The sequence below is a fragment of the Dendrobates tinctorius genome, unplaced genomic scaffold, assembly GCF_039654945.1.
Source record: "Dendrobates tinctorius isolate UK_male_01 unplaced genomic scaffold, ASM3965494v1 ptg000017l, whole genome shotgun sequence".
NCBI lineage: Eukaryota > Metazoa > Chordata > Amphibia > Anura > Dendrobatidae > Dendrobates > Dendrobates tinctorius.
Genome location: NW_027361685.1, coordinates 12,335,849 through 12,361,280, shown reverse-complemented (window position 1 = coordinate 12,361,280; position 25,432 = coordinate 12,335,849). Strand labels below are relative to the sequence as shown.

At 47.3% G+C, this 25,432-nt stretch overlaps 1 protein-coding gene across 1 annotated transcript in view; it reads left to right on the top strand.

Moving 5' to 3' along the window:
* Window positions 1-25,432, top strand: part of LOC141082444 (uncharacterized) — a 119,494-nt gene that overhangs the window by 36,378 nt on the left and 57,684 nt on the right. The gene's annotated exons all lie outside the window — the stretch shown is intronic.

The window sequence follows — 25,432 nt, the reverse complement described above, 5'->3', positions numbered from 1 at the left end:
TATGTCAGGTCGGTGTGTGGTGTAGTGTATGTCAGGTCTGTGTGTGGGGTAGTGTATGTCAGGTCGGTGTGTGGTGTAGTATATGTCAGGTCGGTGTGTGGTGTAGTATATGTCAGGTCGGTGTGTGTGGTGTAGTGTACGTCAGGTTGGTGTGTGTGGTGTAGTGTACGTCAGGTTGGGTGTGTGGTGTTGTGTATGTCAGCCTGGTGTGGGTGAGTTCTGTAGTGGAATGTCAGGATGTGTTTAGTCCCTGGACGTGTGATGAATTCTGAAGCATTCATTCATACACAGTGCAGGTTTGTCGGGACACGTTTCACATTGGAAACGAGTTTCCCTTTTTATGCCCCTTTTATAGCACACCCGGCACCTTTATTTTTGCTCTCCCCTTAGTGGGAGCATGTTGTCCTGGTACCATACGGGAAACTTGAGTTCCAGGGGGGCTGGGGCGCGCTCTGTCCTCCTCTCCAAAAATCATGGCCTTTATCACCGCCTCCTGGAACTGAAGGAAGGTGTTGTTGGTCTGGCCTGCACATCGTGATAGCACGCATGCGTTATACAGTGCCATTTGTACGATGTGCACAGCCAGTTTTTTATACCACACTTTCGTCTTCCGCATGGCACGATAGGGCTGGAGGACTTCATCACAAAGATCAACTCCCCCATGTGTTCGTTGTACCCCAGGGCACAGTGCGGTTTGTGGACCTGGTCTGGGGTACCTCGAACGGTGGTGGCCGTGGTGCCGGGACCATGGAATGTTGTCAAGAGAAAGACGTCTCTTTTGTCTTTGAACTTGACCACAACCATGTTGCCGCTACATTGGGCTCAGCTCTCACCCTTTGGGAGAGCCTGCTCAATTAGCGACAAAGGGAGACCCCTCTGGTTTCTGTGCACGGTACCGCAAGCGACGGTAGCTCTGGCAGAGAGGGAGTGAAAGAGTGGGATGCTTGTATAAAAGTTATCAACGTACAGATGGTCACCTTTATCAAGCAGAGGGTGGACCAAATCCCACACTATTTTCCCACTCACCCCCAGAGCAGGTGGACATTCTGGGGGCTGGATCCTGGTGTCCTTCCCTTGGTAAACTCTAAAGCTGAGTGTGTACCCTGAGGTACTCTCACACAGCTTGTAGAGTATTATCCCGTACCTCGCCCTTTTGCTGGGCAGGTACTGACGGAACGGAAGCCTTGCTTTGAAGTGGATGAGGGATTCATCCACACAAATTTCCCTTTGGGGAATGTACACTTCAGAAAACTTGTTGCTGAAGTGTTCGATGACCGGCCGAATTTTGAACAGTCTATCAAAATTGGGGTCATCGCGGGGAAGGCTGTCAGTGTTGTCCCTAAAATGGAGAAACTTATGAATCGCCTCAAAACGTCTGTAACTCATAACCATGCCAAATACTGGAGTTTGATATAAAATATCAGTACTCCAGCATTGACAAATTTCTGGTTTCTTCACAATCCCCATATAAAGGACCAGTCCCCAATATTTCATCATTTCTACAGTCAATGGGACTCCAAGTAGAGAATGATGACTTAGGGTTTTCAGCCAAAAATTGCTGGGCGTACAAGTTTGTTTGCCCCACCATAAGACTAACAATTGACTCCGAGAAATAGACTTTGAAAAAGTCTATTTCCCTGAAGTTGGCAGTCTCAAACTGGAGTCATGATTGGGGAACGAAATCAGGAATCCGTGGAGCAAAATTCTCAGGGACAGGGGTCCATGAGGGGGCACTAGTGCTAGGTTGGGCCTGACTAGCACTAGGTTGGGGGTTACTCATATTTGGCTGTGGGTCTTCTCCCTCGGCCTCCGTCTCTTCCTCCCTGGGCTCCAGACTATTTCTCATCCTGCGACATCTTGGTGGTGGTAAGTCTGTGTCGCTGGAGGAGGAAGAGTGGGAGGAATAGAGAAAAGTGGGGTCCTCTCCCTCACTATCCGCTTCGGAGGCAGTAAAGGCATATGCCTCCTCAGCTGAGTACACCCTTTGAGACTGGGATGACTGTGACGAGTGGGACATTGTGTGTGTTGTGTGTATGTGTATCAAAAGATAAACTTATAGTGTGCGTGTGTATGTGCGAGTGTTTGAAACTTTCTACTACAGGAGGGGGCTGTCAGGTGCCGTGGGTCAGGAGGTAGTAGCAGCAGGGTGGTTATCACCGGGGGCGGTCACCGGGGCAGGGGGGCGATCACAGGGACAGGGGGGGCGGAATCAGGCAGCAGAAGGGAGATCTGCGGCGGCAGCAGCAGGGCGTGATCACCGGGGCAGAGAGGCAATCACAGGGCCGGGGGGTGGAATCAGGCAGCAGAGGGGAGCGGAGGACAGCACAGAGGAGAGATCAGCGGCAGCAGGAGTTGATTACTGGGGTAGGGGGTGATTACAGGGCTGAGGGGTGATCACAGGGGCAGGGGGGCGATTACTGTTGCAGGGGGGTGATCACAGGGCCGGAGGGAGTGGAATTGGGCAGCAGAGGGGAGCGGAGGACAGCACAGAGGAGAGATCTGCGGCAGCAGGGGTTGATTACTGGGGCAGGGGGTGATTACAGGGCTGAGGGGTGATCACAGGGGCAGGGGGGCGATTACTGTTGCAGGGGGGTGATCACAGGGCCGGAGGGAGTGGAATTGGGCAGCAGAGGGGAGCGGAGGACAGCACAGAGGGGAGATCAGTGGTGACAGCAGCAGGGGGGTAATTACTGGGGCAGGGGGGTGATTACTGGGCAAGGGGGCGATAACCTGGGCAGGAAGGGGCAATCACCTGGGCAGAGGGGGTGATCACAGGGGCGGGGGGTGTAATGAGGCAACAGAGGGGAGCGGAGCACAGTACCAGAGGGAAGATCGGCGGCAGTGGCAGCAGGCATGGTGATCGGCAACAGCAGCAGCAGGCAGAGACCTGTCAGGTGTGAGGGCAGCAGGCAGCACCTCACTCTTCACCTACCACGGACAGGATGAGGCTGAAGAGCGAGGGCAGCCATACCTGACACCTGCCCCACATCTGATTGGAGGGATAGCGTCACGTGTACGCTAGCTCCAATCAGATCTGGGGGATAACACAGAGGTCACCTAGCTACAGCCAATGACTGATGCTATTGCAGCATCAGCCATTGCTGATTTGTAATATTTCACCAAGTTTCATTGGTGAAATATTACAATCGCTCTGTTTCGCTGTTTCACTTTCAAAAGCCAATCAGAGCGATCGTAACCACGAGGGGGGGCAAAGCCACCCCCCTGGGGTTAACTACAGGTCCTGGTGCTCTGATTACATATTCATCTGTATTGGCTTATGACAGGTCGCTGACCCCTCACTGACCTGCCCCCATTATTACATAATGCATATAATAGCATTGATATTATTGGTGATAATGCCTATAATATTGTGGCTATTGTGAGGCTCAGAAAAAAAATTACATCCAGCAAAATGTCACCGGTGATGGCGGCGCCTGCGCAGTAGCATCTATATCAAATATATCAACTTTCCATCAGCACAATTTTGAAAACAAAATTTTTTTAGTTAGGAAGTTATAAGGGTTAAAAGTTAAACAGCGATTTCTCATTTTTACAAAAAAATTTACAAAACACATTTTTTAGGGACCACCTCACATTTGAAGTGAGTTTGGGAGTCAATTGACAGAAAATACCCCAAAGTGACACCATTCTAAAAACTGCACCCCTCAAGGTTCTCAAAACCACATTCAAGAAGTTTGTTAACCCTTCAGGTGCTTCACAGGAATGAATGGAATGTGGAAGGAAAAAAATTAACCTTTACTTCTCTTTCACAAAAATTTTCCTTTAGACCTAATTTTTTTACTTTCACAAGGGTATCGAGAAGGTGGACTATAAATTTTGTTTTGCAATTTCTCATGAGTGTGCCGATACCCCATATATGGGGAAATCTACTGTTTGGGCGCACGGCAGGGCTCGGAAGGGAAGGCGCGCCATTTGACTTTTTAAAAGTAAAATATGCTGGAATAATTAGCGGTTACCATGTCGCGTTTGCAGAGCCCCTGATATGTCTAAACAGTGGAAACCCACATCAAGCGCAGGTGTCTTCGTTGGCTGCACACATGAGCAAATCGTCCACGTACTGTAGAAGGACTACTTCTGCATGGTCTGTGATGCAGTTAGCGAGAACGAAAGACTTTGCCTTAGTGAACTGTGAGGGGCTATTCTGAGCCTCCTGGGGCATCACAGTCCATGTGTACTGCACACCTTGGTGCGTGAAGGCGAACAAGAACTGGTCATCCGGGTGGAGAGGAACACTGAAGAAGGCGTTGGCCAGGTCTATCACCGTGAACACTGTTGCTGTGGCGGGCACATTGGAGAGCAGAGTGTGCGGATTTGGCACAATTGGGGTTTCAAAGATGGTGTCTTCGTTCACCGCTCTCAAGTCATGCACCATTCTGAATTTGGCGGGTTCTCCTTTCGCCATCTTCTTCCTGACTGGAAAAAGCGGGGTATTGCAGGGCGATGTGCAGGGAACGATGACTCCTATAGCCAGGAAGACCTTCAGTTGGTCAGAGACAGCTTGGCTCTGGACGATGGACAGAGGATACTGGGCCTTGCGTGGGTACGGGGTACCTGGCTTGAGTGTAACCCGCATCGGGGCCACTTGAAGTTTCCCCACGTCCTGGGGCCCTTTGGACCACAGATCTTCTAGTACTACGTCCAGCACCTCCTGGGGTAGGCCTGCATTGGTTGTTTGAGGCTCCTGCAGGGCCGCCAGCATGATTGTGTCCTCTTGGGTCAGGGGTGAGGAGAGCGTCACAGTCCCATCTTCCTGGAACACTATGGTTGCCTTCATCTTCTGCAGTAGGTCCGCTCCCAGCAAGTTGAGTGGGCAGGTTTTTGACACCACAAACTGGGACAGAACAGAGTGTCCTGGCTGTGTCCCCACGCTTAGAGGCTTTGTGAGCTGGGACTGTCTGACTTGACCATCGATCCCCACACAGGACACAGCGGATTCTGACAAACAGGCGGGGTCAGGGAGTTCCACATGTCTCATCACACTTCTGGCTGCACCAGTGTCCACAAGAAAAGATCTGACAACGCCATCCACTTTCAGGGAAATTCGGGGTACTGGTCCTACCGGGGGGTGTCTTGCATGGTAGGAGCGTGGTGTCTTGTGGACCTGGCTTGCCCCTGTCCTATGGACAGGGTTCTTCATTGCTTCCTGTGTTCCGTTCCTGGCCTGTTCCTCTGGGCAAAGTCTTGGCTCGTTGGGGTGCTCTGCAGTGGCTTCGGTAATGGCCAAGTTTTCCACAGTTGAAACATTTGACAGTTTTCCTGTCTTTGCGTGGTGGCTGCTCTTCCCCGTCAGTGGCCACCATGAGGGGGGTTGTCTTCCGCACTCCTGGCTGAGATTCGATCCCCTTGGTCACTGTGAGTAGGATGTCCATTGCTATTGACTTGTATTGTGGTCTGGCCACTATTAGTGGTTTCCTGATTGGTTCTCTCAGTCCATGCACAAAGGCCTGTGCCAGCATCTGCCTGTGTATCTGGTCATGTATGGTGAAACCCAGGTCCTGGAAGACTTGCATTACTCTGCCATGAAACTTCTCCACCGACTCTGTCTTGTCTTGACTCATGTCCTGCAGGCTGAGGGCCTGTCCAGCCAATCTGCCTTTGGCCCATTCTCTGAGCTGGTCTATTAGCTTCAGTCCCGACTCCCAAGCGTGTACATTCAGTCCGGCTGGAATTTTGAAGTGTTCCTTCATGATGAGCGGAGCTGGCTGCCCCCTGCTGGGTCTGAGTGTGTGACTGGTCATTGTCTGCATCAGTGTCAACTTGGGGATTTTCAGCGTCATCCCCTGAGTGCATGAGTGACACTGGTTGTGCATTGTGCGGCACATAAAAGGTCCCCTGTGCTTTTAGAACGGGATACAGTGATACTGGACCGGGATTGGGCGTTGGCCCAGGTGGTACCACTGAACCATGAGAGTGTGAAGAAAGAGGAAGTACAGATGAAAGGCGTGAAGAGAGAGTTTTGGAGCGAGAGCCAGAAGGGAGGGAGGAGACGGGAGGGCTTGAGAGAGCAGCGGAGAAAGAGGTGGGGGGGAGTGAGAGACGTGAAGGAGGAAGCGAGGAAAGAGCAGAGGGAGGAGGGGGAGCTGGGCGCTTCCCCTTTCCAGCATCCAGGGCGGGCATGCTGGGACTTGCAGTACTCGCTCCCTGTAGGGAGGGGCGCGGAGCACCACAGGCAGCACAGGTCTCCTTGTACAATGGATTCTGCTGAGAGCAGACTTCACACACCCAGTATTGCCCTTCACCATAGGGTGGAGGTGCAGATGGTTTCATACGTTTTGCAAAGTTGTACACATAAAAATCATTTCCTGGTGTGTCCACATATCTCTCAGTGGCTCCACACCGATGCAGGTCCGCTGCTACTCGGAACCATGCGGTGGCTTCATTTAGCAGGTTGGCATCAACTAATTTTCCCTTTTTCTGTGTTAATATATCCTGCCATTCTGCTGCTTGCAATCTGCCCTTCTGATGGATTTCACATATTGTCATGAGCAGTCTGTAATTTTTAAAAAATTTAAAGGAAAAAGGAAAAATTTTAAAAAGATTTTTAAAAGGACAATAAACCAAAAACTTGATAAGATCAAAACGTATATAAACTGTAGAAGAACCACTCAGAAAAAAAACCCAAAAACCAATACTATGAAAAATAGAGGGAAAAAGGAAAGAAAAAAAACACAAAAGTTGGTAAACCTTGGTAAAACGCTCCAAAAAGGAAATAAAAGTCCAAAAACTAGTACAGCTTCCAACAATAAAAAGTGTTAATGCAGAATGCAGGCACCCAACTTCCTCTTTTTATGCTTGCATCTCTGTAAAATCTGAGAACAATGGAAAACCAAAAAGCAGACTGTGACTACAGTAATATACTCAAAATGACAATGACGCAGCTTTCCCGAAAATTCTCATACGGCAGTAACAAAAACCACTACCAAAAATGCAAGATAAAATTATGCAAACAGCAGAGTGTAAATCAAAATGTGACAATCTGGAAAATATGTATATCAGGGACACACCCTACAGGCAAAAAGATGAAGTGCAAAAAAGACTTTAGACTTTCCAGTCCCGGGTCTACATGGAAAGCAAACGGCACATCACGGGGTAGCAAACACTGAGACGTCCGGGGAGAGAGATCAAAAGCCCTTGTTTTGCGACTCGTATGTGAAACAGCTGCTGGTAACCGATAACTGCCAACCACACCGGGTGCACTGCGCTGGTGACCCGGGAATGTTAACACGTTGTACCGGATACCTGGGCCGGCTTCTCCTGTCCTTTCCTGTGACCAGGTGTGTTGGTGGCAACCTGTCAAGTGGTTTGGCCTGCAATATCTCCCCTAAGCTAACACCACCGCGTGGCCTGGCGTGGGCGCTGTTGTCCCTTCCTGTGCACGGGTGTTTGTTGTGATAGCTTGATGTGAGATTTGCCTTGTGATAACTCCGTAAGGCCCCACCACCTGTCCCTGGGCAAGGCTTCTCCTGTCCTCCCCCTGTGTCCAGGTGTATTTGTGAGGACCTATCTGAGTGGGTCAAACTCCCCTTTTATCGGTCTCCCATCAACCACAAACACAAATCTGCCACAATTTTCCACCAACTCTCTCACCCGGATCTTAGACACACAGGACCACAGCAGACACTTAGCTTATCCCAGGGTTTAGATAAGGGTGGACTTTTTACACTCTACCTGGGATACGGTGGTGACCACACCTGACCGGCTAGGGGTACAGACCCGGGCTGGACACGGGACATTCAGGCAAGATGACAGAATTTTCTTACCTTACTTATGGAGCTGCAGCCTCCGTCCCGTGGGCCAGGCCCATAACGGCACCCCCGTCTTTCCGGTCAGCTGGGTCCCCGTGTGTTTCGTCCACAGCCCCACGTTGGGCGCCAGATTGTTGTAGAAATTTATATGGGTAGATTTACCCCTGTGCGTACTGTGGCCTGCCCAAATTAGACAGTCTTATTGAGCGCTCAACTGGAAGAAAAGAACTGTATACAGAGACAGCAATCGATTCTTTCAATGCTCTGTAGCTTTATTAAGCATACCTATATTTATGGATACGTGTAGGAAAGGGAGGTTATCTGATTAACATAAAGGCTGAACTTCTAGTTTAATTGGTCAGTTTGAATACATGAACATATATGGAAGAGTTTACCAAAAAAGCTGATTCTAGCAATATAATTTACGGCCTATTGTTCTGCAGTGTCAGCATGTTCTGGTATCGGCTGGCACATCTGGCCTTACTTCCACATTTCCTATGTCTGCTAGATATTTCTCAAGTTGTTTGTCCAGACAGGTTTCATGGGGTCAGATCAGCTGCAGTAACCTGTAAAAAAGTTCAAGACAGCTATGATTATATCTCTATGCGAGCATATATGAATATAGAGTGTATATATGGAGTATATATGGCGTATATAGCATGCATGTGAGATCTATATGAAATATACATATATATTTCCATAACACTAACAGTAACCCTAACTGTAACTCAAACTTTAGCCCAACAGTATCCCTAACAGTAACCCAAACTTTAGCCTAACAGTAACCTTAACTATAACATTAACTGTAGCCTGGCTTATCTGGTTTTCTATTGACAGATGATGGACCTGAGTGGGGTCTTGTTTTTGTGGGATGAGAATTGGTATTATTTTCGCCTATATAACATTGATTGGTTTCTTTTTATTCAATATTTGGGAGGCAGAATGAACAAACAGTTGAACACCACACACTACTGGTTCATCCAACAAGGTTTTCTATTAGACTGTGAACTGTCATTGTCTTGGTAAATAATTAAAGTTTTTTACATAGCTTGCCATTTTTATGGACAGTTTAAGTAGAAATGTTCAAAAATATAAAACTCAAGGATATTTTATTAAAAAAAAATGTTTTTTTATTTTAGCAGATGACTGTACCAGGAGATCAGACGGACAGCTGACATCTTCAATTTTTAAATCTGATGATCTTGAGATCCTACAAGATACAACTGAAGTGATTGCTGTTACTCCAGATATATCATCATCTATTTACAGCAAAGATCTGTCTGATCCTATGAAACAGGTCCAACCTTCTGTTTCATTACTTACTACTAAGGAAAATCAAAGTCACAAAAGAGGCATTAAAAAACAAACTGGTCCTAAAGCAAAGAAGTCATTTTCATGTTCAGAATGTGGGAAATGTTTTAACAAGAAATCTCATTTTGTTACACACCAAAGAACACACACAGGGGAGAAGCCTTTTTCCTGTTCAGAATGTGGGAAATGTTTTATAAATACATCAAATCTTATTGCACATCAGAGAACTCACACAGGGGAGAAGCCTTTTTCATGTTCAGAATGTGGGAAATGTTTTACCTGGAAAAAACTATTGGTTAATCACCATAGAATTCACACAGGGGAGAAGCCTTTTTCCTGTTCAGAATGTGGGAAATGTTTTACAGATACATCAAATCTTATTGCACATCAGAGAACTCACACCGGGAAGAAGCCTTTTTCATGTTCAGAATGTGGTAAATGTTTTAGCTGGAAAAAACTATTGGTTAATCACCATAGAATTCACACAGGGGATAAGCCTTTTTCCTGTTCAGAATGTGGGAAATGTTTTATAAATACATCAAATCTTATTGCACATCAGAGAACTCACACAGGGAAGAAGCCTTTTTCATGTTCAGAATGTGGTAAATGTTTTAGCTGGAAAAAACTATTGGTTAATCACCATAGAATTCACACAGGGGAGAAGCCTTTTTCATGTTCAGAATGTGGTAAATGTTTTAACCGGAAATTAGATTTGGTTAATCACTATAGAACTCAGACAGGGGAAAAGCTTTTTTCCTGTTCAGAATGTGGGAAATGTTTTACTCAGAATTCAAGTCTTGTTACACATGAGAAAATTCACACAGCAGAGAAGCCATATTCATGTTCAGAATGTGGGAAATGTTTTAACTGGAAATCACAATTGGTTAATCACCATAGAACTCACACAGGGAAGAAGCCTTTTTCCTGTTCAGAATGTGGGAAATGTTTTAACTGGAAGTCACAATTGATTAATCACCAAAGAACTCACACAGGGAAGAAGCCTTTTTCCTGTTCAGAATGTGGGAAATGTTTTAACTGGAAATCACAATTGGTTAATCACCATAGAACTCACACAGGGGAGAAGCCTTTTTCCTGTTCAGAATGTGGGAAATGTTTTAACTGGAAGTCACAATTGATTAATCACCAAAGAACTCACACAGGGAAGAAGCCTTTTTCCTGTTCAGAATGTGGGAAATGTTTTAACTGGAAATCACAATTGGTTAATCACCATAGAACTCACACAGGGGAGAAGCCTTTTTCCTGTTCAGAATGTGGAAAATGTTTTAACCAGAAATCAGATTTGGTTAATCACCATAGAACTCACACAGGGGAGAAGCCTTTTTCCTGTTTAGAATGTGGGAAATGTTTTAACTGGAAATCACAATTGGTTAATCACCATAGAACTCACACAGGGAAGAATCCTTTTTCCTGTTCTGAATGTGGGAAATGTTTTAACTGGAAATCACAATTGGTTAATCACCATAGAACTCACACAGGGGAGAAGCCTTTTTCATGTTCATAATGTGGGAAATGTTTTAGCAATAAATCAGATTGTGTTAAGTACCAGAGAACTCACACAGGGGAGAAGCCTTTTTCCTCTTCAGAATGTGGGAAATGTTTTAACTGGAAATCACAATTGGTTAATCACCATAGAATTCACACAGCAGAAAAGCCATATTCATATTCAGAATGTGGGAAATGTTTTAAATGGAAAATAAGTTTTGATAGCCATCAAAGAACCCACACAGAGGAGCAGCCTTTTTCCTGTTCAGAATTTTGGGAATGTTTTAACAATAAATCAGATTGTGTTAAGCACCAGAGAATCCACACAAGAGAGAAGCCTTTTTCCTGTTCAGAATGTGGGAAATGTTTTAGCAAGAAATCAAATTGTGTTAACCACCATAGAACTCACACAGCAGAGAAGCCTTTTTCCTGTTAATGTGGGAAATATTTTAACCAGAAAGCGCTTCTTGATCACCATCAGAGCAGTCACACAGAGGAGAAGCCTTTTTCATTTTCTTAATGTGGGAAATGTTTTACTTGGAAATCAACTGTTAATAAACATCAGAGACGTCACATAGGGGAGAAGTCTTTTTTTTGTTCATAATGTTGGAATAGTTTTAATCAAAATTGAATCTTCTTAAATGGGTTGTCTCTTGTCATTCCTCATGTTTTCTGACAAAAGGATAAAACTAAACCTTATTAATTCCAAATGTAAAACTATACCCATGATTCACCCCCTGAAGGTTAATCAATAGGTGACTAATAGAAAAACATGTACCCCACATCTCAGTATATAGGGTGAGGTGATGTATTGACACTCACTCTCCAAGCCTCTAATTTCTATGGATTTCATCGTCCTCACTAAAGGCTTCATCAGGAGACTAATATTGACCTATTTTTTTTTTTTAATTCGTTTATTGAACCATAAACAAGTGTACTGCATACATACTGGTATATAATGTTAAGCATAATATAAATACACATATATTTCACACTGCATTAAAATGTACAGCAAAATGTAAATACCAGTTGCATACAAATAAAGCAAAACATAATATGCATTAAATCACAGTGGCCTTGTGTTATTATTCCAGTGATGAGATCTACCTGACTACTAAATCATACCTACATCTACGAGAACAAAAAAAAAAAACTATTCCGCAGCCTACTTCCACACACTTAGTTGTTTATTATGTGACATCTACACTCTGCAAAGTAAGGTGAGAGGAATTCCACCTCTCCCATATCTTGTCGAATTTACCTGGGCACCCTCTATTCTGATATAACGTGCGCTCATATGGAATAATCGAGTTTACCAGGCTGATCCAGGACTCGAGAGAGGGAGATGAACTCCTCATCCACCGCAATGCCAATACCTTTCGTGCCATAAACAGTGTCTCTCTTAGGAATATCCCAACATATTGACCCCATGTCTCCTCATCCCATACTCCAAGTAGACAGACCAGTGGCTCAAGGGGAACAGGAATTTGTACCAGAGACGTCAGTAGTGATGTCACTTCCCTCCAATATTGTGCAACAACCGGACAACCCCAGATCATATGAACAAAGTCTGCATCTATTGAGTGACATCTCAAACATTCCGACGATTGGTATCGGCCCATCTTAAAGAGTCGAGTTGGAGTCAAATATGATTGATTTATAATATATAACTGTATCATCCTGTTTTTAACAGACGGAGATACCTTGATCGATGACTCTAGAATTTCTTCCCACTCCTCTCCCTGTGTATCTGGGATGAGCCTTTCCCACTTCTTAACGGAGTCTATGGTGGATTCTGTCCCTATTGACAACAGATATGTATATAGAGAGGAGATGAGACCCTGGGGGCCCTGTGATTTAAGGATCCCTATCAAGGGTAGAGATGAAATAGCATTATCTGTACCTATACATCTCATATGTGATTGAAACGCTGATCTTAGCTGTAAATAATGAAAGAACTGAGACCTCAGGACACTGCGATTAATTTGTAATTGTTCAAAAGAGATCAAAGTTCCACGGTCATACAGATCGCCTATCGTAGAGACACTATATTGAGTCCAAAACTCGGCAGATGGATGTTCAAGTAACGCCGGAAGGTAACCATTATTCCATAGGGGCATCTCAGCTACAATATCCTCAAATCCAACCACCCACTTGATCTGTTTCCATATTGATCGTGCCAGACGAAGCAGGGGCAGCAGTCGTGAGACATTTGTTTTCCTCATTTCAAAAAATCCAAACGGGCAACTAGTTTGTGCGGCATGAAGTAAATGGTTTTCAGAATTAGGTAGGTGACCGCCGGGTATCCACATGCTTATGGCTTTGGCCTGCCCAGACAAATAATACAGGAAGAAATCGGGTAACGCTGTCCCCCCTCCCTTCTTGGGCCTCTGCAAAGTGGCTAGCTTAAGTTTGGGCCTAGTTTTCCCTCATATAAAAGATGTAATTTGGGAATTCAAATTAGCGAAAAAGGATCTGGGCACCACTACAGCATTATGTTGAAGAAAGTAGCTAAGTTTGGGGAGTAATATCATTTTATTTAAATTAATACGTCCGGCCACAGACAGTGGAAGTTTACCCCAGATCGCAAATTTGACTTTAACCATCTCCTGTAGCGGATATATATTAAGGTGCAAATCAAGTTTACTGTCTTTAGAAATATGGACACCCAGGTATTTAAAACTGGTTACAATGGGTAGCAAGGAGAGAGTCTCAGGTCGTGGTATTGGAGCATGGGAAAGAGGCATCGGAGCAGATTTCCCCCAATTTATATATAGGCCAGAAAATTTACCAAATTTATTTATAATAGTGATCACTCTTGTCAGGGTTTCCTCCGCTTTGTCCATAAATATCACCATGTCGTCAGCATATAGGCCCATGGTGTCTGTCCGACCTGCTATTTCTATACCAGCAACATTAGGGGAAGATCTTATACGAATTGCCACTGCCTCAATAGCAAGAGCAAAAAGGGCCGGGGAAAGGGGACACCCCTGACGAGTTCCCCTATGCCGTGAAAATGGCTCAGATATGGAATTATTTACAATGGCCCGGGCCTTAGGCTTCATGTACAAAATACTGACCCATTTTTGAAATCTATCACCGAATCCATACCTCTGCAAACATGCACGGAGAAAAGGCCATTCAAGAGAGTCAAAGGCCTTGGCCGCTACCATCGATACCAATGCCCATTCATTGTCCTGCACCAGAGAGCTATATTGGACCACTGACTGGACTCGTCTAATATTAATGGAGGTGCTCTTACCATGCATAAAGCCAGTTTGGTCAGAGTGTACAAGATCTAATATGACTGAATTCAACCTCTTGGCCAAAATTTTTGTAAAAATCTTATAATCCACATTTACCCATGATATGGGCCGATAAGATCCACAATCTAAAGGATCTTTCCCCTCCTTTTTAAGAACTATTATATTGGCCTCATAGAAGGATTCCGGCATGCATCCCCCCTCCCAAATCCCCTGAAACACCGTCAACAAAAGAGGCGCCAGTATCTCCTGGTATTTCCTATACAGTTCAACAGGAAAGCCATCCGGGCCAGGGGCCTTCCCAGAGGCCATATCCTTTATGGCATCCTCCACCTCCTCCAGAGTAAATTCAGCATCCATAAAGGCCCGCTGGGAAGGACTCAGCGTAGGAAACTCCATATCTGACAAGTAATTTAGACACTCCGGGCCGTCCATATCAGTTTTAGAATTATACAATGAACTATAAGGCTATGTGCCCACGTTGCGTGTTAAAACGCACACCAAAAACCGGACTCCTTTCCAGAAATTGCGCATTTTTTTCCGCGCGATTTCACCGCGATTATGATCGCGATTTTGCCGCGATTTTCGTGTGCGATATTCAAGCACTTTCCAAGCGATTTGAAACATCGCTTGGAAAGTGATTGACAGGTTGGTCACACTCGTCAAACATAGTGTTTGACAAGTGTGACCAGGTTTTTACTATTGAGGCCACCTATGCGGCATCAATAGTAAAAGATAGAATGTTAAAATGCTAAAAAAAATAAAAAAAATCGGTGTATATTTACCTTCCGGCGTCCCGCGCTGCATTCCTGGGCCTCAGTGTTCCCAGCGATGCCTTGCGAGACCTGTGATGACGTAGTCTCGCGTTGCTATAGCGATCTCGCGAGACCGCTAGAGTCACGCGAGACTACGTCTCACAGGACCGTGCTGCAAGGCATTACTGGGAAATCTTAGGCCGGGAATGCAGCGCGGGACGCCGGAAGGTAAATATACCCAGATTTTTTATTTTTTATTCTTTTTTTTACAGGGGTATGGTACCCAGGGCCTGGAGGACAGTCTCCTCTCCTCCACACCGTGGGTACCAACCGCACATGAGACGCTTAACTTCCCGCATGGTGGGCATAGCCACATGCGGGAGGTAAGCGATTCTCATGCATTCCTATGGGTGCGGAATCGCGGCAATTCTTTGCGATTCCGCACAAAAGAATGAGCATGCTGCGATTTTTTCCGCGATGCGATTCTGCTGTGGAAAAAAGCGCAGCATTAGCACAGCATGTGCAGAATGCCATAGGAATGCATGGGGGGCGTTCTGTACACGATTTTTAAACGTTTTCGTGCCGAAAATCGCGGCAAAAATGCTTAAAAATCGCTACGTGGGCACACAGCCTTATAATCAGAAAAACATTTCAGAATTTCCTCCGTTGAAGAAACCAGAGTACCATCCATGTTGCGAATCTGTAGAATTGTGTTAGTTGTATTATGCTGTCGCACCAAATCAGCCAAGAATTTACTCGCCTGATTCCCCATTTCAAAATAAGATTGTCTAGTAAAAAATAGTTTACGTTTAGTTTTAGTATCAATATATTGAGTATATAGCCTTTGAGCAGTCAACCACTCCACCCTATTGCTGTTAGTTTGATCAGATACTGTATATAGGCTGCCTCCGAATTTTTCAGACGTTGCTCCATCTCGCCATCCTCCTCCGATGTCACCCGTTTAATATAAGAGATCGTAGAGTATAAACAACCCCTCAGATAAGCTTTAAGAGTGTCCCAAAATATATTAACATTTCGGGGTTCAGGGTGGGACGAGACGAAGCAACGTAACTGATCTATCGATCTATCAGGCGATTTTATCAACTTCAGCCAAAAGGGTTCAACTTCCATGTTATCCTGTTGGTCGATGGGCCAAATTTAAGCTTAAGAACAACCGGACAATGGTCTGAAATCCCCCTAGTGCCATGTTCAATATTGTCAACGCATATCGCTAGGCTGCTGGATCCAAAAATGTCATCTATACGAGATAGGGAGCGTTTAATGGAGGAATGGCAAGTATACTCCCTTGTCTCAGGATGGCGCATTCTCCATAGATCTAGCCACCCGCTTCCCGCCATGAATTGTGACAGCTGGGATGTAACCGGGGGGATGTCCCGTTCCGCACCCCATCATCCAGCCTCAGCTTATCTAGATGATTATGCATCACTAGTGTTGAGCGATACCATCCGATACCCTAAAATATTGGATCGGATGGTATCGGCCCGATACGAAAAAAGTATCGGGTATCTCCGATACCGGAAGTCCCATTCAAGTCTATGGGACTTCCGGTATCGGAATAAGAAAAACCCTTTTCTGTCCTTGTACAGCCTCTCGGGGGGGTGTACGGACCTTCCGGGGGTCTGTGCCGACTGCCCGGGGGTCTGTGCGGACTGCCGGGGGTCTGTACCGGCCTGCCGGGGGGGGCTGTGCCGGCCTGCCGGTGGTCTGTACCGACTGTCCGGGGGTCTGTGCGGGCTGCGGGGGTCTGTACCGGCCTGCCGGGGGGCTGTGCCGGCCTGCCGGTGGTCTGTACCGACTGTCCGGGGGCCTGTGCGGGCTGCGGGGGTCTGCACCGGCCTGCCGGGGTGCTGTGCTGGCCTGCCGGTGGTCTGTACCGACTGTCCGGGGGTCTGTGCAGGCTGCGGGGGACTGTACCGGCCTGCCGGGGGGCTGTGCCGACTGTCCGGGGGTCTGTGCAGCCTGCGGAGGTCTGTGCAGGATTGTCCGATAGGACTACAAGTCCCCTCGGGCGATGCCTGCTACCATGACGGTGATTGACACATTAGCCAATGATGGGACAGTAGTAGTCCCATCATCCGGCTAATGTGCTGAATATACAAAAAAAAAATACATACATACTACATACATACTACATATATACTACATGCATGCAACATACATACATACAACATATATACCACATGCATGCAACATGCATATATACAACATATATACTACATGCAACATACATACTACATATATACTACATGCATGCAACATACATATATACTACATATATACTACATGCATGCAACATACATACTACATATATACTACATGCATGCAACATACATACATACTACATATATACCACATGCATGCAACATGCATACTACATATATACCACATATATACTGCATGCATGCAACATACATACACTCACTGGCCACTTTATTAGGTACACCTGTCCAACTGTGTGTTAAGACTTAATTTCTAATCAGCCAATCACATGGCGGCAACTCAGTGCATTTAGGCATGTAGACATGGTCAAGACAATCTCCTGCAGTTCAAACCGAGCATCAGTATGGGGAAGAAAGGTGATTTGAGTGCCTTTGAACGTGGCATGATTGTTGGTGCCAGAAGGGCTGGTCTGAGTATTTCAGAAACTGCTGATCTACTGGGATTTTCACGCACAACCATCTCTAGGGTTTACAGAGAATGGTCCGAAAAAGAAAAAAAATCCAGTGAGCGGCAGTTCTGTGGCCGGAAATGCCTTGTTGATGCCAGAGGTCAGAGGAGAATGGGCAGACTGGTTCGAGCTGATAGAAAGGCAACAGTGACTCAAATTGCCACCCGTTACAACCAAGGTAGGCAGAAGAGCATCTCTGAACGCACAGTGCGTCGAACTTTGAGGCAGATGGGCTACAGCAGCAGAAGACCACACTGGGTACCACTCCTCTCAGCTAAGAACAGGAAACTGAGGCTACAATTTGCACAAGCTCATCGAAATTGGACAGTAGAAGATTGGAAAAACGTTGCCTGGTCTGATGAGTCTCGATTTCTGCTGCGACATTCGGATGGTAGGGTCAGAATTTGGCGTAAACAACATGAAAGCATGGATCCATCCTGCCTTGTATCAACGGTTCAGGCTGGTGGTGGTGGTGTCATGGTGTGGGGAATTTTTTCTGGGCACTCTTTGGGCCCCTTGGTACCAATTGAGCATCGTTGCAACGCCACAGCCTACCTGAGTATTGTTGCTGACCATGTCCATCCCTTTATGACCACAATGTACCCAACATCTGATGGCTACTTTCAGCAGGATAATGCGCCATGTCATAAAGCTCGAATCATCTCAGATTGGTTTCTTGAACATGACAATGAGTTCACTGTACTCAAATGGCCTCCTCAGTCACCAGATCTCAATCCAATAGAGCATCTTTGGGATGTGGTGGAACGGGAGATTCGCATCAGGGATGTGCAGCCGACAAATCTGCGCCAACTGTGTGATGCCATCATGTCAATATGGTCCAAAATCTCTGAGGAATGCTTCCAGCACCTTGTTGAATCTCTGCCACGAAGAATTGAGGCAGTTCTGAAGGCAAAAGGGGGTCCAACCCGTTACTAGCATGGTGTACCTAATAAAGTGGCCAGTGAGTGTATATGCAACATGCATACTACATATATACTACATGCAACATGCATACTACATATATACTACATACATGCAACATGCATACTACATATATACCACATATATACTACATGCATGCAACATACATATATACTACATATATACTACATGCAACATGCATACTACATATATACTACATGCATACTACATATATACCACATGCATGCAACATACATACATACTACTAGTGTTGAGCATTCCGATACTGCAAATATCGGGTATCGGCCGATATTCGCTGTATCGGAATTCCGATACCGAGTACCGATATTTTTTCAATATCGGATATCGGAATCGGAAGTTCCCATAATACAAAGAGCCACTGCTGTGGCTCTGATTGGCTGCCGAAATGACGTCATCATGATGCGCGGTCTGTGCGCATCATGATGCGCCGTTAGTTCGGGCCTTCCGGGGGGTCTATGCCGACTGCCTGGGGGTCTGTACCGGCCTGCCGGGGGTCTGTGCCAGCCTGCCGGGGGTCTGTGCCGACTGCCCGGGGCTCTGTACCGGCCTGCTGGGAGTCTGTGCCGACTGCCCGGAGGTCTGTGCTGACTGCCTGGGGGTCTGTGCGGACTGCCAGGGGTCTGTGCCGGTCTGCCGGGGGTCTGTGCCGGCCTGCCGGTGGTCTGTACTGACTGTCCGGGGGTCTGTGCAGGCTGCGGGGGTCTGTACCGGCCTGCCGGGGGGCTGTTCCGGCCTGCCGGTGGTCTGTACCGACTGTCCGGGGGTCTGAGCGGACTGCCGGGGGTCTGTGCCGACTGCCCAGGTGTCTGTGCGGACTGCCGGGGGGCTGTGCCGGCCTGCCGGTGGTCTGTACCGACTGTCCGGGGGTCTGTGCAGGCTGCGGGGGTCTGTACCGGCCTGCCGGGGGGCTGTGCCGGCCTGCCGGTGGTCTGTACCGACTGTCCGGGGGTCTGAGCGGACTGCCGGGGGTCTGTACCGGCCGGTACAGACCCCCGCAGCCTGCACAGACCCCCGGACAGTCGGTACAGACCACCGGCAGGCCGGCACAGCCCCCCGGCAGGCCGGCACAGCCCCCCGGCAGGCCGGTACAGACCACCGGCAGTCTGCTCAGACCCCCGGACAGTCGGTACAGACCACCGGCAGGCCGGCACAGCCCCCCAGCAGGTCGGTACAGACCCCCGCAGCCTGCACAGCCCCCCGGCAGGCTGGCACAGCCCCCCGGCAGGCCGGTACAGACCCCCGGCAGTCCGCACAGACACCTGGGCAGTCGGCACAGACCCCCGGGCAGTCGGCACAGACCACCGGCAGGCCGGCACAGCCCCCCGGGAGGCCGGTACGGACCCCCGGCAGTCAGCACAGACCCCGGGCAGTCGGCACAGACCCCCGGCAGGCCGGTACAGAACCTCGGGCAGTCGGCATAGACCCCCCGGAAGGCCCGAACTGACGGCGCATCATGATGCGCACAGACCGCGCATCATGATGACGTCATTTCGGCAGCCAATCAGAGCCACAGCAGTGGCTCTTTGCATTATGGGAACTTCCGATTCCGATATCCGATATTGAAAAAATATCGGTACTCGGTATCGGAATTCCGATACAGCGAATATCGGCCGATACCCGACATTTGCAGTATCGGAATGCTCAACACTATTCATCACCAAATTAAAATCTCCCATACAAATAACATGAGCATCTGGGTAATTCAGGGCGAAACGCAATGCCTTCTGGATAATGGACATATTTGCTGGAGGAGGGTTGTAAATACACAGGATAACATATTTCTGAGAGTCAATTAGCGCATGTACAAACACAAATCGTCCCTCAGGGTCTTTCCAGGCCTCCCTGGTCTCCCACCGAACATCTTTATGTATTAATAGTGAAACTCCCCTGGAATAGCTGGTGTGAAAGGCATGTATAAACCACTGTACCCATGGTTTTTGCACCCACCGAACCATATCCCTGGTCAGGTGCGTCTCAACCAGAGCCACAATATGAGGGCGATATTGTCTAATCTGTGAGAATACCTTAATTTTCTTTCGGGGGGTTTATGCCCCTTACATTCCAGGTCATAGAAATTAGCTCAGAACCCATTCCCGCCTATCTGGGTATGTTGCGCAGTGGTACCCGAACAGAATGCAGAGACATTACCTAGAGAACAAAGTTGGCATCGGCTGCGGCATTTATCTAAATACCTATAAAAACTAAAACCTTGAAAAGAGAAAACACAAAACAAGAACTTAGTGATGTAGGAGCACAGTCTCACGCCCCCATCAAAAAATAAGGAAAGGGATACCATCACTGAACACAGCGTCCGGTATTGTTGGTAACTGGATCCTTGCCGAAGAAGCTCCAATTAGACCTGTAACTGAAAGGATTCAAATTAACAGCCGTCACATTAGGATTCCTTCGCAGGGGATCCCCCATGGGACTGCAGCCACTCAGCCGCCTCCGCCGGATCTGTAAAAAACACGGAGGTACCTCCGTGATCAACCCGGAGCCGGGCCGGGTATATCATCGAGTACACAATGTTTCTGTCCCTGAGCCGTTTCTTGACCTCGATGAACTGTGCCCGCTGCTTCTGCAATTCCATGGAGAAGTCCGGAAAGATGGAGACGACAGCATTATTGAATTTGATGGGACTTTTTAGTTGTGCAGACGTAGAGTGGTGTCCCTGTCCTTACAATTGAGCAGGCGTGCCAGGAAAGGCCGAGGTGGGGCCCCTGGAGGCAGGAGTTCTGTAGGGACCCTGTGGGCTCTTTCAATAGCGAACATTGGGGAGAATTCATCCCCCAGGGAGGTCTTAAGCCAGTCCTCCAGAAACTGCTCAGGATGCTGACCTTCCGAGCGCTCAGGCAGGCCAATAATGCGGATATTATTCCGACGCATTCTATTTTCCAAGTCGTCCGCCTTTTGTTTCCAAGCATTCATGGAGCCCGCCACCTTCGTCAATTTGGCCTCCATAGGTGTAATGTTAAGCTCCACCCTGGAAACCCTCGTCTCCACCTCCGTAATACGTCCCTTCATGGCCTGCATATCGTGACGAAGCCTCCCCACCTCCGTGTAGACATCCTCGATTTTCTCCGTCAGGGATGTCCTGGTCAGCGAGATAGCCTGCATCAACTGCTCCTGCTCCGTCTCCTCCTCATCCGCAGAAGGGCTATTTTTGCGTTGAACTTGAGAGGAGGTATTCCTAAGGAGTCGGGCACTTTCGGAGGGGTTGGGTCTTGCATACTCTTTTAATTTTTCTGCCGCTCCTGGCCCTTTAAATCGACTCATGACTGATTGCAATTCGATCTAGTGAGGCAGTCAGAAATATGTACCCCGGACAATTCCCACCGCAGAGGGCAATCACAGCAGGGTTAATAATAGATATTATAGTTTCAGCATAGGCCGCAGATAGGAGGCTATATATAATCGTGAGCACTATTCATAAGAGTCCCTTGCGGCCAGGGGAGGGAGAGGGATCCCCACCCAGACAGCAGTAGTGGGGGGAGGGTGCTCAAAGCCTCCCTCAGTAATGGCACCAGCCAGCGCAGTGAGGGGTTAACGGAGGGGAGAATAACACGCAGGGTCCAATTTTCCAGGGCACTCACCGCGTGTCCCCTCTATCGGTCTGCCAGTATCTTCACTGCCTGCGGTGCAGCGGTGTGAATCAGCGCCGCAGCTCTCAGCAGCAGAGCCGCATGACCAAGATGGCCACCACCTCGTGGAGGAGCAGGATCAGCCGCCCGCCTGCAGCAACCACCTCACGCTCTCTTGCGGGGCACCAGGGGGTCCCAACGTCCAGGGGGTCCAGATCGCCACCAGTAAGTTATGTAGAAAGGGGTCTAGATGCCAGGATTTCTTCAGGATTCTAAGGAGCTCTTTCAGCAGCGTCCTCTCCTGCACGCTACATAGCCACGCCACCAATATTGACCGATTTTCAAGCGAGACTAAACAAAAAAAACTAAAATCATATTATCCGAAACAGTCAGAAAACTAGCCCCATATTGGCAGATCCCAGACCTCAGACTATATACTGTGTAAGTTTATAAGTCACTCCAGTGTCAGGAATAGATAGTATGTGACAATACAGTATAATTCTTGTGTTTTCTCCTATAGGGACTGCCCTAGTTTGGTAATGTAACTGCTGATAATTAGTAGTGCAGACAAATTGTCCTAGACTAAACTCAGTCTTCAGACGGCCCAATATGTACCACTCAGGGAAAACTTACCTGCTCCAAAGATCATTAGCAGCTTCTAACTAATGGCCATGCTGCGGTCTGTCAGGGAATGAGTGCAATATCGTTATACAGACTAGGGATATGTGCAATCATAATGTCTGGGAGATCTGTGCCATTATTTAGTATGAATATGGAAATTATCTCTGACAGGTAAGTGTTCCCTGAGCGGTATATACGGTATTTTCACATACTATCTATTCCTGACACTGGAGGGGCTTATAAACTTACACAGTATATAGTCTGAGGTCTGGGATCTGCCAATATGGGGCTAGTTTTCTGACTGTTTCGGATAACATGATACATGATTTTAGGGTTTTCTTCGTCTAGTCCTGCTTGAATATAGTTCAATATTAAATAGTCTCCTGATGAATGAATGATGAATCCAATGAATATTCATTTCTCTTAAGTAGCGGCACACGTGACCGCCGGCAGCAGCAGGAAGCCGGTGACTGACACTGCGCGCTACCGAAGAGGAATGAATACTCACTGCTCTCTGTGCACACAGTCCCGGTGAGTGCTCCGGCAGCTGTGCTCTGTATATGAGCAGTGCATGACGTCCCTGCCATGTGCTGCTTACAAGCATAAAGCAGTTGCTGGCATCGGAGCAGGTTGCTGTGAGGGAGCGCCGGGTAGGTAAGTGTAATTTTTTTAATGTATTTTGATGGGGCCATGTATACCAGGACTGGGATGGGGGCCAATCATACCAGAATAGCGATTGGGCCCTGCATAACAGGACGACATGGGGGCCCTGCATACCAGGATAAGGATGGGGCCAATCATACCAGAATAGCGATTGGGCCCTGCATAACAGGACGACATGGGGGCCCTGCATACCAGGATAAGGATGCGGCCATGCATACCAGGACGAGATGGGGGCCCTGCATACCAGGGTAAGGATGGGGGCCATGCATACCAGGATAGGGATAAGGGCAATCATTCCTGCCAGGATAGGGATGAGGGATCCATGCATACCAGGATAGGGATGAGAGATCCATGCACACCAGGATAGGGATGAGGGAACCATATATACCAGGATGAGATGGGGACACTGCATACCAGGACAGGGATGGGGCCATGCATACCAGTATAGGAATGAGGGCCATGCATACCAGAATGGGGATCAGGGGGCCATGCATACCAGGGTAGGGAATATTAAGTACAGAATCGACCACATTTTTTGCTTTAATTTTTTTCCCTAATTTCCTGCTCTGAAACGGGTGCGTTTTATAGTTCACAAAATACAGCATATATATTTTTTTTTTCTCAGTGAACTCATTCCTCATGTTTGGCCTCATTAAAATAAAACCAGTCATACTCCACTGGCGTGCCGGCTCCACTTCAGCGGTGTTGAGACTCACTGTCCCGGGGCTTATGTGAGGTTCTCACATCACACGAGCCCTGCACCCAATCAGCGGCAGCTTCACTGTTCCTTCCTTCGGATGTATTGAACATCGAGAGGAAGCCAGGGCTGCGGCTGCTCTCTGACGGCCTCATGATGCTTGATTTGTCTGAAGGTGGGGACAGTGACGTCAGCGCTGATTGGGCACAGGGCTCACATGACGTAAAAACCTCAAAAGAGCCCCAAGAACACAAGTGCCGACACCACTGAAACGGAGCCAGCATGGGAGGTTTGTGGAGGAATGAGAAGGGGTTGTCCAACTAGTTGTTAACCTTTTCATCAAAAATCCCACACAGGGAAAAGTCATTATTATACCTAGAGGGCGAGAAATGAATGACAGGAAAATTTTGTTGACCTTCAAAATAACTCAGACGGGCAGAACCTATTGTGAGGTAGCACTGTCATTCAAGTAGGGGATACTCGCTCAGCAGCCACAAAATCAGATCCGGCACAGATTTTCCATAAACTCATAACAGTCCATGCGGTTTATTCAGCAGCATAAACCCATAGCAGTAACATAAACTTCATAACATCAGTACAGCGTCCATGGCAGAGTTCAGCTCTGTAATCCTTTAGCATACAGGTTAAGCAAATGTCCATTACACAGGCTCTTCAGCCTCAGTGTTATCTCACCCCGTCAGGGTCACTCATGGTTCCTTCACCATCATGCGGCAGACGTCCATTCCCTCCAGGGATTTACCAGGCACGTGCAGCCATTAACACAGGGTTCACTTACTGTCAGAAGGCAGCCCCATCTCACTCAGACGGGACCTTCCACACTGGACCAACCAGGTCCCACCATTCACCACATGTGACCTACCCTGGCCACGTTATATGGTCCATAGCCGCGCCCACCGGGTCACATGACTATGACCTCATCACAGGTCCTTCAACCACTCACACTCTTTACAACAGTGTTCTTTAAACACACCCCCTGGGTGGGTTTGTAGGTAGCCAGGTCCGCCCATCTCTCTAGTTACCTAGAGACTTCTCCCTGACACATTGAAGCAACACCTCAGCAATGTCCTTGCTGATCAACACACATACATAAGTCTCCATGTCAAGGCCACCCACCTTGAGATACATAACCATCCTTCAGGATTCTGACACTCATCCTCTCTCTTGGGACATCCACACAGCGCCCCCTAGCGGACACAGTGGTTACTACACCACACTATATATATTATTCACAAATTGTACAAAAACATGATGCACGCGGCGTGCGTTCAAGGATGGAATATGATATGGGAGTTTTATAGGATAAATTCAAGGTGAGAATATTATATGGGAGTTTTATAGGATAAATTCAAGGTGAGAATATTATATGGGAGATTTATAGGATAAATTCAAGGTGAGAATATTATATGGGAGTTTTATAGGATAAATTCAAGGTGAGAATATTATATGGGAGTTTTATAGAATAAATTCAAGGTGAGAATATTATATGGGAGTTTTATAGGATAAATTCAAGGTGAGAATATTATATGGGAGTTTTATAGGATAAATTCAAGGTGAGAATATTATATGGGAGATTTATAGGATAAATTCAAGGTGAGAATA